The following is a 14,460-nucleotide window of genomic DNA, read 5'->3' as shown; positions in this document are numbered from 1 at the left end:
CTCATGAGAGTTTATAGAGGGCTCCAGAACAGATAGAATAAATTTGCTGCTGTTTCAGGCAACATGAGAGCTATCATCTATCAATAACAGTTATGGTCATGATGTGTTTGTTCAATCAGTCAGGAACTTTGGTGGAGAAAAACAAAACATCCTAGGTTATCTAAATAAAAGGATTTTTTTCCATCAAAACATAGATAACCAATATTTGCATCTTATTGAAGGCTAGATACATCAAGACTGAAATTGTAAGAAAACAAACTCCTTTGGTTACTCAGTGGTGATTTCATAATGAATGATTGCAGAAAGAAAACAAATGAGCAATTTTATTAATGACATATGCATAGAAGAAAAATTCAAGTAAAAAAATATTTTTAAAATAGTGTTTTTAAGCACAATTATTATTTCCTTTTTTCTGTTGTTTTTCTTAGAGACAGAGTCTCATTCTGTTGCCCAGGCTGGAGTGCAGTGGTATTATCATAGCTCACTGCAGCCTCAACTCCTGGGCTCAAGCAATCCTCTCGCCTCAAGCTTCTGAGTAGCTGGAATTACAGGTGTGAGACAATGAATCCAGACTTATTACTCCTAAATCTATACTGTTTATCCAGTTCCCTCATTCCCAAAATTTAAATAACCTCTCCTTTCTCTTAATAGCCATAGTTTTTTTAATTGATATGAACCTTATTTGTGTGTGTGTGTGTATATATCTATATATATATTTATATATGTCTCTATTTAAAATGTCTCTATCATGCAGGACTAAAAGCATTTTGTGAAGAGGGGTCCTCATTGACTCAATTAAGTTCATCTTATGCAATATCTTGTACATCGTAGCCTCTCAGTAATTGTTGATAATAAAGTGATTGCATGATGCTCATAAGATTTAAACCTTTTTAATATTTAAATATATTTGTGCTTAACACAGCTACATTATAAAGTATTTCAAGAAAATGTTTTGAATATTACTATATTCAAAAGTCATACCTTAAGAAATTTTTTAGAATTTTTAAATGTTTATGTTTTACATTTAGGATTTTGCTCAATTTTAAATTCAAACTCATATTTGAAAGTCTTGTCTTAGAGACAGATATGTACTATGAAGCTTCTGCATTTTCTAATAAAGCTTCAAAGACTAAGTATACTTAATACCAGTAGTTTTAAAAAACCAACTGATGCATGAAGAAAAAACTTCTCTGAAAAAGATATTTGTTTCTGTTTAGTGAAACATGCACTATTTTGCCAGAAACTTCTGCACTGGAAAAGTTCTAGTAGAAATTTAAAAAATACATACATCTTCAGAAATAATGTTGGCTCCTATAAGTGCCATTCATTGTCCAGAGATATTTCAGGTATGGTTCGATGAGAGTTAATTGTTCATACTATTTAGTACAAAAGGAATGGAAGATAAAGCAACTAATTGATGCATTAGTAGTTGTTCCCACCTCCAAAACTTGCAGGAGGCATTTTTAACAGCCTTCATTTTCTTTGCAGGGGATCTGCTATGGACGAAATGGAATATTCACTATTCTACCTTACATTTATTTAGCAAGAAGCATTATCATCCCTCCCAAGCACACATTTTTGCAGAATAACAAAGATGTACAAAGCAGCAATGGCCTTCATCCTAAGCACAATGCTTTGAGTATGCAGTATTTGTTTATTAAGTGCTTTTCGTTTTGCTTTAGGGGCTCATGGACTTGAGCAGATCTTTCTCTGAGGTGCACAGATAGCCCTTTTATATTCATTATTATATGCTGTTAATTTATGATGATGGAGAAATCAGTAGATTCTGTCTTTTCCCCTTGCCTGTGTAACCTTCCTTTTGGGTTTAATCCTAATAATTCGTTTTGGGGAAAATGAATGAATAGAATTGTAGTACTACTTCCTGTGATTCTGTGGAGTGAAAATACATCAGATTTTCCACCATAAACATCTACGTCTAGAACTGTATGCAACCATCGTAAAAATGTTCCTTGGGCTGGAATTTAATATTGCTTCTTGCTTTTTTTTTAAATTTTCTGCCACGCTTTTTCAACTGGAAAAAAACGGAATGCATTCTGAAGGAAAATTTCTTTTCTGTTGCTAAGAATAAAAAATGGAAAAAGACAGCATTGTTAAGTGAAGAGGAAACTTATATCAAGGTTAATTGTATTTTTTCATAATGTGCAAAAAGTTGCTTGCCCTGAAAGGAGGGTTTTTTTTTTTCTAATAGCAACAACAAACAAACAAAAATATACTTAAAAATTAAAAATATATAAAAGCCAGCCTATAAAAATATAATCACACCCTAATGAAAGTGCTCTGATGAGTCAGATTCTAGAATGTTATAAGGTAAAAGTTGAGAATAGGGTAAAAGATTAAAGCCCTTCCTCCCATCTCACTTCTCTTAACATTCTCATCTAGAGTTTGACAGAGTTAGTACAGGGTTTCTGAGAAAGGCAAAGACTCTGAGCTACACTTCAAGCTCTGGTCTAATCAGAAATTAAGAAAGTTAAAACATCTCTCTATCGGCCTCCTTCTCTAGAGGAGAGTATACCTGGAAATACTTTATAAGGATTCCCCTATTATAGGAGACAGTCTTTAAATGTTTACTGAATAATAAAAAAAAATTATGCTGTCTACCTATAGCTAAGCATGCTCAATCCTAAATATTTCTACATGTTACCAAAATATTATTGGTCAATCCACTTCATTGGTCCAGACTTTGATTTATTAACTAATTTATTCATTCAATAAAACATTTATTGAGTATCCACTATGTGCCACATAATATAATAGAGCCATAAAAATAAAGTAGTTCTTATTCTTTCCAAACTTACAGCTTAACAGAAAAGACAAACATTATGTGATTAATTACCACAAAATTGGATGACTACTATGAGGGAGAAAAGATCTTGAGGATGCACATGGTGATAAAGCCGCAATGAGTCTAGTGTCTTCCAGTAATAGTGAATAATAAAATGCTTACCTGTTCTGATGAAACTTTGTCAAAAATTAGGATATTCTTAGAAACAATAATAGCACAATTTCTCTCTATCTACACCTAATCTCTCTGACAATTATGATGGAAAAAATTCAAAACTCAGACGAATCTCATTTTATTGATGTTTTGTCACCACTTAAACATATATTTACTCAACTATCAAGGAAGAAGAGATATTCAACAGCGTGTCCTTCTAAGAAAAACCAAATGATACTTGATAAAAATGTTTTCAGGATTCTTAATCAATGCTTTCCTCATTTAAATAATTAATTTTGCTTTTATTCACTCGATTTTTTAAAACCAAGGGTTGTGGTTTTTTAAACCAGTGGCAAACTATGACACGCTGCAGTTGTTCAATTACATATTTATTCAAGATTTTTATATTTTACTCAAATATAAATTATATTTACAGTCAATGTAAATTTCTCCTCATGCCTAATTAACCTCTGTCAAATATTGTCTTTAAAACATTTATGTCTTCAAGAAATATTCAAATCAATGACCCCTCAAAAACGTACAGAAAGGACATTGTTATCACACTGTCAAACCAGCAAACTTTGTAAAACAACCATTTACGATTCGACATTCAAACATATAACTTGCTTAGTGTTATACCTAAAAAGATGAGAGTCCAGAGGCATCCAAGCTCATGTATTGCTGCTGTCATTGTTTGCTCATTTAAATGCGGCACAGGATAGTACATTGATGTGAAGTCAGTAGAAGGAAGTTTTTGGTAATAGCAGAAATACTATCAGAAGCAGTACACACGTATTTGTAATTAGTTACCAAATGACTGCATAAAGAGTGAAAAGGTAAATGCACTGGGACTGTATTTTGGCTCAATCTGTGACTTGTTAGTCAAACCTGTTTCGGATGTAGAAAGGCTCACCTTTTTAAAAGGCAATTGCAATTACGGGTGTGTGCTTCAGCTTTGTTTTCTGCCCTTCCTTGATTACCAGGCTTTCCTGTACATAAAAGTGAAGAAGAGAAACTAGAAGGTAGGCAATTTTCCATTTCTCTGAAAGCTGCAGGGGGAAAAAAAAAACTCTTCCAAGTAAAACCTGAGAGGAAACCTACTTTCCTTTTAGTCATGTTCCATTCTTGCTTCTGTGTTCAGAACATGTTCACAAATAAATGATTCCAATTTTCAGCCAGAATTTAAATCTCAAGTGTTCCACTCACTGCAAAAAAGAACATAAAGGCACAGAATGATGTATCCAACTTTGGCTGTAACAAAATGTTCTGTTTGGAAACCAAATTAAGTTATTGGTCTAATCTCAACTAGGTTAACATAAAATTTTGACTGGAAAGGGCCCAATTCTTGGCAATAAAAAACTGACTCTTGAAATGTTTTTCATCTGTCTATAAAGTAGAATTTTCTTAATGTTATCAAGAGGGAAATAATTGTATATGCAAATTAGATATTTTTATTAAAGAGTATTGAATGACTAACAATAATTTCAACTCAACAAATATTGTCTATCTTCTAGCACTGCGTAGGTCCTTACATTGTAAATATAATATACCCAACCTCAAGAAGTTCTTGGTTTAGTAAGAGAAATGAAAAGATTAACAAACTATTAAATTCATGGAGAACATACAAAAAAAATGAATATTTTATTTCAGGCAATTACAAATAAGACTTTTTGGTTTTTTGGAAGATAGATGTGTAAACAACATTGATAGTTACAATATTGGAATGCTGAATGTTCATGTGCCGTGGGGCAGTAGATCCTAGGAGCTAGCCTCCTAGAACAGAGCAGGACAGTTGACTTTGGTGACTAGATTAGGCTAATTGAGGAGCCTGGGTAGGAGAGACAGGATCAGTGGATAAGCAAGAGTACAAAGCGTCAGAGGTCTCAGGAAAATTGGAGAGATGGTATGTAAAGATCAGAGCATTGCTGAGTAAAGATGAGTTTTGCCTGGGAATAATTTAGTCAGGATCCTTTCTGGCAAAAGTGACAACAATAAAACTTCAACTCAGTCAGTCAAAAATATAATTTATCGGCTTTCATAATTGAAAAGTACAGGGCACAACTGAGAAACGCAGGCAAAGGCTATGCCCATGGGGTTGTCACGAATCCATTCCTCACTTTCTACTTGACTCTGTACTCCTCCGTGTTGGCTTCCTTCACAGGCATGCTGAGTCCCGTTTTGATAATGAGCTACCACAACTGTAAGTTTATATTCTATCACTCTTCATGGAATCAATCTGTCTATTAAGAATAGTATTGAGTTGCTATAAGGACAATGATTAAAAGAAGTCAGATGTTTATGTCTGCCTCACTTAAAAAAAAAAATAAATAAAGTCATGTAGTCCAGGACTACTATGCCAAACCCATAGTCAGAAATATAAGGATTGGAAAGAAAGACACTAAACTGCCATTATGTTTATTTGATAAAATTATCTGAATTACAAAACATGAAATACTCTACAGAGAAATCATTATAAATGATATGAGTGGCAAGATTGCTTAGTCTAAAAAATAATATGTAGCAATAGTTGCATTCCTATACAGCAGTCACAGAGTGGTAATATCTTATTAATAAAATATATTTATTTATTTATTTTCTTTCTTTACTTTCTCCATCTCTGTCTTTCTGTCCATCTCTCCCTCTCTCTCTCTTTCTTCCTTTTTTTTCTTTCTTTCTTTCTTACTTCAATAGCTTTTGGGGTATCAGTGGTTTTTCGTTACATGAATGAATTCTATAGTGGTGAATTCTGAGACTTTAGTGCACCCATCACCTGAGTAGTGTACACTGTACCCAATATGCAGTCTTTTATCCCTTACCTCCCCATTCTTCCTCCTCACATCCCCAAAGTCCATTGTATGACTCTGAATGTCTTTGCATCCTCATAGCTTAGCTCCCACTTAGAAGTAAGAACATATGGTATTTGGTTTGCCATTCCTGAGTTACTTCACTTAGAATAATGGCCTCCAGCTCTATCCAAGTTGCTGCAAAAGACATTATTTCGTTCCTTTTTATGGCTCAGTAGTATTCTATGGTGTATATATACCACATTTTCTTTGTCCACTCATTGGTCAGTGGGCACTTAGGTTGGTTCCATATCTTTGCAACTGTGAATTGTGCTGCCGTAAACATGTGTGTGCATGTGTCTTCATATAATGACTTACTTTCCTCTGAGTAGTACCCAGTAGTGGGATTGCCAGATCCAGTGGTAGATTTGCTTTTAGTTCTTTAAGGAATCTCTATAGTGTTTTCAATAAAGCTTGTATTAATTTACATTCCCACCAGCAGTATAAAAGTGTTCCCATTTAACCACATCTACACCTACATCTATTGTTTTTTGACTTTTTATTTACGACCATTCTTGCAGGATTAAGGTGATATCTCATTGTGGTTTTAATTTGCCTTTCCCTGATGATTAGTGATGCTGAACATTTTTTCATAGGTTTGTTGGCCATTTGTATAGCTTCTTTTGAGAAATGTCTATTCATGCCTTCTACTCACTTTTTGATGGGATTATTTGCTTTAAGTAAAACATTATTTTCTATAACAACAGATATAAAGTAATAAACTAACCATAAGTGATTTGAATAGTATCAATAGACTGTATTTTATTTAAATAAATTTAAACATTTGGGGAGATATACATATTCATGGATAAAAAGACTTATTGGCATAAAGCTATCAATACTTCCCAAATAAGTCTATAATTATGTGCAATTGGATCTCCCCTAGAAGATTTTTTTTTCAAGAAACTTACAAAAGAGGGTATATGGAAAAGTAATGAAACAATAATTTTTTCAAGAAGCCTGTCAATAAAATGTATATGGAAAGGCCAAGAGCCACAAATAGGCAAGACACAAGCTCTTTGCCCTACAATATCAGTCTGTTATGAAATTAAAGTAATTAAGTAGCATGGTATTGGAATGATGATAGAAAAATTGACCAAGAAAACAAAATGGAAAAACCATATAAATAAATATATTATATCAGAAAATTTACATTGAAAACCATTGAGGGAAGACACTTACTCTTCAGTAAATGTTACTGGAGAAATTATTTGTATAGAAAAAAATTGAGTTGGATACTTATCTTACACAATGAAAAGTGAAAATTAATTCCAAATAAATAATAGGCCTAAATATGTGAGAAAACAATTTGAAAACCTGGAGAAAAAATGTTTTTATGACATTAATATAGAAAAGTATTTCTAAAATTGACTCAGTTTTGCACAGAAAGATTGATAAATTTGATACCACATTAAATTTTAATTCCATGCATGAAAAGACGTTGAAACAAAGTAAAAAGTCCAGTAACTCCCTGGAAGATTATTTTCAAATTTAGTAAGTGTCAGTTAGGTACCATAATACATAAAGTACTTTTTTAAATCTATAAGAGAAATATAAATAATTCAGTAGAAAATCTAATAATATGTATTGGCAACCTTACCTAAGAACAAATAGATATATAAAAAATTATCTTCAATTTTTAAAGAAATGCACATTAAAATCATAATAAAATACCATTTGTGCCCAACAACTTGTGAAAAACACTAAAAGCCTGACAGTAGAGAATGCATATAAATTAGTTAAAATTCTCCCATCTTCATAAAAGAATGTAAATTCCTAAAGCCAATTTGAACATTCTTTGGCAAAACTTGGAAAAGTAGAAAACGATTTAGCAACTTATTTTTATGTATTTAACTCTAGATAAATCTTCATACATGCGAAACATGTATATAAGAATATGCATAGCAAAAGTGTTTAGAAAAGCAAAAAGAAAGGTACAAATAACATAAATCTCTATGAAGAGAAGAATCAATTAATATATTGTGGTATATGCATATATTTGAATATTATATAGAAGTGTAAATTAAATTAATGAGCCCATTCTACATATATCCATATAGATATATCTTAAACACTTCTTTTTAACTGAAAAGACAAAGATGGGACATATTAATATAATATAATATAAATATAATACTGTCTTAGTCAGTTCTGGCTGCCATAATAAAATATCACAGACTGAGTGGCTTAAGCAACAGAAATCTATTTCTCATAGTTCTGGGGACTGGAAGTCCAAGAGCAAAGTGCCAGCATGGTCAAGTTCTGTGAGGGCTCTCTTCTGAGATGCAGACTGCCAACTTCTCATCGTATCTTCCTATGACTGAAAACAGAAAGCGAGAGAAAGCGAGCTCCTTTGTGTCTTTTTATAAGGGTACCAACCCCATTTAAGAGAGTTCTAACCTCATAATCTATCTCCCAAAAACTCCACCTCCTAATACTATCACATCGGGATTAAGATTTCAGCATATGAATTTGAGTGGACATAAACATTCAGATCATAGCAAATAGTCAAATAGACTGAATATTTTTAAAGAATATATACATATTTGGTAAAACTAAAAGGCTATTTAAGGAAATGATATACACAAAATGAGCATGACATTTATCTCTGGGAGTAAGAATTGGAATGGATTTGAGAAAAGATACTTAGGAAGATTCCACTCACATTTGTAATATTTTATATTATTTTATCCGAGTGGTAATTAACAGGTATTATCATTAACACATTTTATATCTAATATGTTTTAATAGATTTTAAAAGAAAATATGAATCAGTTACTGAATTCATAGAAAAGTTGAGTAGAATTGGGTTATAAAAAGTAGACAGCAGCAAAAGGTAAAATGTAGGTGTAATATTTTAAGTCAGGAGTCCTCCAACTGCAACCCATAGGCTAAATCTAGCCCACCATTTGCTTTTGTAAATAAAGTTTTGTTGGAACACAGTCATACTCACTTATTTATATATCGTCTATGGGTACTTTAGTTACAACAGAGACAGTATAGCCATCATTTATTATTGGCTCTTTACAGAGAAAAGTTGTCAACCTCTGCTCTAAATAGCTGACATGGACTTTGCTTGGGGTGTAATAACCCATTTTTATTTGTTGTTACCTACTATAGACAGTTTAAATGTATTATGTCAATTAATTCTTATTATTTGAGAGAATGTTCATATCATCCTCATATTACAGATGAGAAAACTGAGTCCCAGAGAATTTAAATAACTTGCTTAATATCTTTCTGAATACTAAGAGACCAAAATAGATTTCTCTGACTTAAATCAAAATATAGTGATGTAAACCACGACAGAAAAGTCGGAAATTGATTTTAGATTTCTTTATTTTTAGACTGCACTTTTTCACTCTGTCAAAATAGAGGATGTTGGATCAATGATTTGGAAAAGGGTAAGACATAAGATGTAAAATATATGGAAATTAGAAGTTATAAAGAAATATAAATTTTGTTCCAAATTATTAGGAGTAAAATTTTCCGCCAATAAAGGAATCATACAAACATATACACACACAACCTATTTATTCTGCCTTAGAAGATACAGAGAAACTGTGTTAGCTTAGTGTATCAATTACATGACACTCTACAACTCAACAATTCTGTTGATCATCTGTTTCTTACAAATCACTGGCACAAATTATGTTTTCTATAATGAGGTAGAAGATACTAAAAAAAAAATCTTCCCCTGATAGACTATAAATACTTTGAAGATTGGCACTGCGTAGGTACTCAATACAAATGTCCAGAGGATGAATTCATGATATTTAAACAGGGTGTTCAACCAACATTTTTAGAAGTGCTATATCTAATATAAAGAGCCTTGTCCCAGTTCAAAAAAAAGAGAAATTTGGCAAAACCAAGGGAGCTTCAAAACAACATATCACCTACTCAGAGATTATCCAAAGAGCGAGAGAGGAGAATATAAAGGAAAACATGAGAAATATGCCGTCTGGGGATGAGCCTAATCTACCCATGAGTCTTAAAACTTCAAAGGGCTGGAGTATAAAAGAGGGAGAGGCGACAATGGGAAAAAGAAAGAAGTGTTAAGGAATACGCTGGATTATGGAATTTACTTGGATGTCACATGACATTATCAGCCAAAGCCAATTTATACGGTTGTCTAAGAAAAGAGATCAGAGGTAGAGACAGAAAACATTAGTTAAAACTGCTTTGCTTATAAAATTAGCATGTTCTATATTTTATATTGAAAAGATAAGCTCTTTTGAAAAGTTATTTAATACCTTAAAATTAGAATTTCCATTTTTTGTGTTCATTATTTTATAAACATTACAAGAAATAACTAAGCTTTATTTCAGAAGAAGCACATAAAATCTTAAATATAGAAGACATCAAAGTGACTATATTGGTCACATTGAAGAAGGCTTTTTTGCCTTTCCAAATTTGTGTTACATTTTGATTTATTTTGGACCAATCCCCATCACTTGCTAAAGAAAATGGAAGAGAAATAATAAAAGTCTGCAAGCAAGTGGGATGTTTAGGCCACCCAAATGATTGGTGCTATATTATGAAAGGGATGGGATTTGGGAGAACCTGGAATTTCATTCCAGAAGAAACTTCCTGAGGGTCTTTGCATGTGTCGTGTAATAGAATGTTCCTTGTGCAAAGCACCCCTTTGCTGGTGGTGTTGAAGAACACAGAAGCAGGGTCTTGTATTCCTGACATTGCTGTATTCCTGACATTGCTGTCTTCCACACATGGATTCAGGACAAACATCCAATTCACAGGCAATACAGTTCTTGCTGTATTTTGAATAATCTATTATTTCTCATGTATGTATAAGAAGAGATATACTTTAGCCTCCAGAACAATTCCTTCAGATGGGATTTGGTGAATAATGTAGAGGAAAAAATCATCTAGTTCAGGCCATCAGTGTTGGTTTTGGAAACTTGGGAGTTCTGAGGTAACACCCAGACATTAGTTATTGAGTACAGGGTAACAAGCTTCTGGGACTTTAGGATATTGAGCTATTGCAATTTATTACACATTTTCTTTGATTTTCAAAACCTCTGAAAGAGGAAAAGGTCACACAGTAATCAGTAGCTATGTGACCTTTACACAGTCACAATACTTGATTGGGTATGGGTTTCCTAATCTGGAAGGTGAAGGAATTATAGATGATCTACATCTACAATCTTCTATTTCTATAAATTGAAGTAGCCTGCTAATAACACAAATAGATCTCAGCATAATTACAGAAAAGTATAAAACTTCCATAATGTAAAATCACCCCAGCCTAGTCCCTCAGGGGAACTACTGGTTTGTCATTTAATTGCAGGGGCACACAGTACAAATATTTCAAAGCTGAATTCTGAAGGGCTATGGGGCAATGCTGTGCTAATGTGGAATGTGGACTCCCGGCATCAAATCCCTTTGAGCGATTATTTTAGAGAAATAGGAGATTTAACTAAATGTGAAAATAAGATTACTTGAAGTGGAGGAGGACTGAAAATGTAGGCAAAAAAAAAATACCTTAGGTGGAATTAATTTAACTTTTGGCAAAATCTGTGTGAGGGGATAAGAAAGGAAGGTGTGGGTGGCATGGCCCATAGCAAATAATTCATTCCCTTGAAAGCAGAAAGATCAGGTCAAATACATTTTAGAGTACTATTTTCCAAAGGAAAGGAGTGAAGTAAAGTTCCAATGAGCATAAACATTAAAAGTATATTATGTAAAGCTATATTTAGTCATAAGACCAACATGTTTTATATAATTAATTTTGAACTCCACATTATCTGGGCAATAATTTTAAATTTAATAGTTACATTTAGGTTTCAATGCTTTACTTTTATTCCAATTGTCTCTAAGAGTTGTTTAATTTAAGTCTTGGTGAAACAAACTTTGTTACAGGATAAATAATTCAGTTATTAGGGGTATAGGTAGACCTGGTATCTTATCAATATGAGGCTCTTCCTCGTGACCCAAGGTCATGATGACGCTTCACTCCAGTATGTGAAGTCAGATTGCAGTGCAAGGCTTGTTGAGCTAACCAGAGAATTTGCTGCTAAAATGCATCCTTTTAAACTAAAAAGGTACATTAGACCAGAAAACAGCTTGCTTCTCAGATATAAATTAGACCTTTCCAGCAGGACTTGCACATATTTTAAACTAGCGAACAAAACAAAATTTTGGACAAATTCTGTATTCTTCAATTTACATTGCTTCATTCTATCAGATAAATTGTTTGGTTTTCCAGATTCGCTTTACATCCTTACTGTCTGTCCTATGGTGCTGACTCATGTAGGGTATATCAACAGGATCACATTGCCTTGAATCTCTAGTGGAATGTTGTTAAAGGAAGCTGAGGCAGAGAGAAAGCTGAGACAACACGCTCCATACTGCTCTGAAGAATGGTAGTAATTCTGGCCCTGACTCTAGGTTACATGCTAACTATCTGACATTGTTATACAGAAAAGGAGAAGGCACAATTATAAATACAGAATGGAAATACATAAATTGCAGAGACAGGAAGAAACTGAAGCAAATTTTTAATAAGAAGCAGAGGCAAGAGGCCACTAGCTCTACAAAGAATGGAGAAAGTAGTCTTGGCTCAGCTCTTTTGTGTTATCCAGTCATATTTTGCTTTCAATGCTTGGAGCTTTGTAAACTCTATAGCACCCCATATATTAGTTAAGACTTTAGGTTATAAGACATGACAGACTCTACTCAAACAAACTTGAACGAACAAATTAAGTAACATATTGGCTCATATGAATATCTATGGAATGTCCAGTGTTGGGTATGGCTTGATTTAAGAATTTAATGATGTGATTAGGAAATCTATCCAATTTTTTTCCTTCCTCTTAGCTCTCCTTTTTCCTAGTAGGCCTCATTCTCAGCAATGATAATCCTTAATGATCTTCAGTGGTCTGGATCGCTAGAGAAAGAATCTTAAATTTCAAGGTCCATATCAATCCCTCAAAAAAGATCTCTGATTGGCTTGGCTGAGTCATTTTGCTACTGATGACTTAATTAATAATTCTAGGGAAATAGGGTATTCTGGTTGGCTTAGTATCATTGCCAAGCACCTTTGTACTACAGGTGAAGCTATGTGATTGGCAGTCCCATCAGGGTAGAGAAAGAAAAATCTATAAATGAAAAAACTGCTGAGCAGACCAAGAAGGTAAAAGATTTACATTCCTTTATTCTGTTTTAGGGAATCAAACAATCACCACCCTTTTCTCCTTTCACAGCCCCTGACATATTTAATTCTTAAAAATGAACGAGCAAACAAAAATCAAAACACAAAACATTTTTGAGCACCTAGTAATTTCTGAGTTTAAGTTTATTGCTGAATTGGGGGAGTATATTAACAAACAGGTACAAAATTAAAATACAATGTGACAAGTGTGCTAGTAAGGTATATTGAAGATACACCAGAATATTTAAGTTGTCTCTAATTCCTTTAGTAAAACTTGCTTTCAAGTATATGCCATAAAAACCAACCTACACTGTTTTCTGGGCTAATTACATTTTGAAAAGTACCAAAGCTAAATGGATGATCCTGTGATCAGATATGCAGCCAACGTTAATAGCCTGGTAGAATTGTTTTAATAGATGTTGACAAAAGAAAAACATTTGGAATAATAGAAAGGAAAGGGAAAGTGATGGTCATTGGGGACCTCCTAGATTCTTCTTAGCTGTCCATCTGACTCTTAAGATGGACTTGTTTGCTGTTACCTCAATTGTCTAAACAAACTGAAACAGAAACCAAAATGTGAAAGAGGTCATGGCATAAGGTTTCCATTAACTTGACTGTACTCTGTCATGGCTATAGATATTTTTATTGATGTGCTTCTCTCTGGTCCTCTGGATATTTCTGGAGAAGGCACAGAGGAACAGGTCCTCTTTTAGGTAGCCTCAGAGCACTTGCTTCTCTGCTGCCTTTGGCTATTTGGGTCTTCAGCATTCAAATGTAACTTTTGCCTCTTTAGGTCATCTTGGAGCCTGAGGAGGCCTGCTAGGAACAGGACACGTAAAAGGCAAATATGTCTGAAAGGCTGTGGTCCAAGGCCATTTTTGTTGGCTACGAGCCGGGTCTCCAGAACCAAAGGGAATGTGCATCTCTTTTTTGAATTGAAGGCATTTATGCCCATGATGAAACTTAACTTTATTTGGGCAAGAGATGTGTTTATGTATACAATGCAGAGAACAACACAGTGACTCCTGGTAGTAAACCAAACAAAACCACACCAAGAGTAATCTTGAGAAAGGTAACTCCAGCCCATGGAAAAAATGGCGTGGTTTGTGCCAAATTCCAAAGCAATCTTCTTGCTAAGGCCATTGGACACAGAATCTGTATGATACTGTACCCCTTAAGGATTAAAAATAATAAAAAGTAAATAAATAAAAATGGATTTGGGCTGTTGTAAAAACACACATGCTGAACACACACACACACATTTAACTTTTGCAATTGATTTTTGAATTATTTTTTTAAATTATAAGACCTATTTTAGGATCATAATTATCCCATATATTATAAATGTATATTGAAATTGCTTAACAATCTCAATGTTGGGAGGCAATAAATCCTATTACATATATAAAGTAAACATAATATGGCTAATTTTATAAAATATGGTCTTGTTGGTATTTAGCAGGCATATGGTACCTGTCAGTAACAGTTAG

General features: G+C 33.5%; 1 pseudogene; it reads left to right on the top strand.

Moving 5' to 3' along the window:
- The first annotated feature begins 13,817 nt into the window (after positions 1-13,817).
- LOC129036231 (large ribosomal subunit protein eL33-like) lies at positions 13,818-14,171 on the top strand (annotated as a pseudogene).
- The last annotated feature ends 289 nt before the right edge of the window (positions 14,172-14,460 follow it).

This window comes from Pongo pygmaeus, chromosome 4, assembly GCF_028885625.2.
Source record: "Pongo pygmaeus isolate AG05252 chromosome 4, NHGRI_mPonPyg2-v2.0_pri, whole genome shotgun sequence".
In the NCBI taxonomy this organism is placed as follows: Eukaryota; Metazoa; Chordata; class Mammalia; order Primates; family Hominidae; genus Pongo; species Pongo pygmaeus.
Note: the sequence above shows the minus strand (reverse complement) of the source record. Positions and strands in the feature narration are given on the sequence as shown.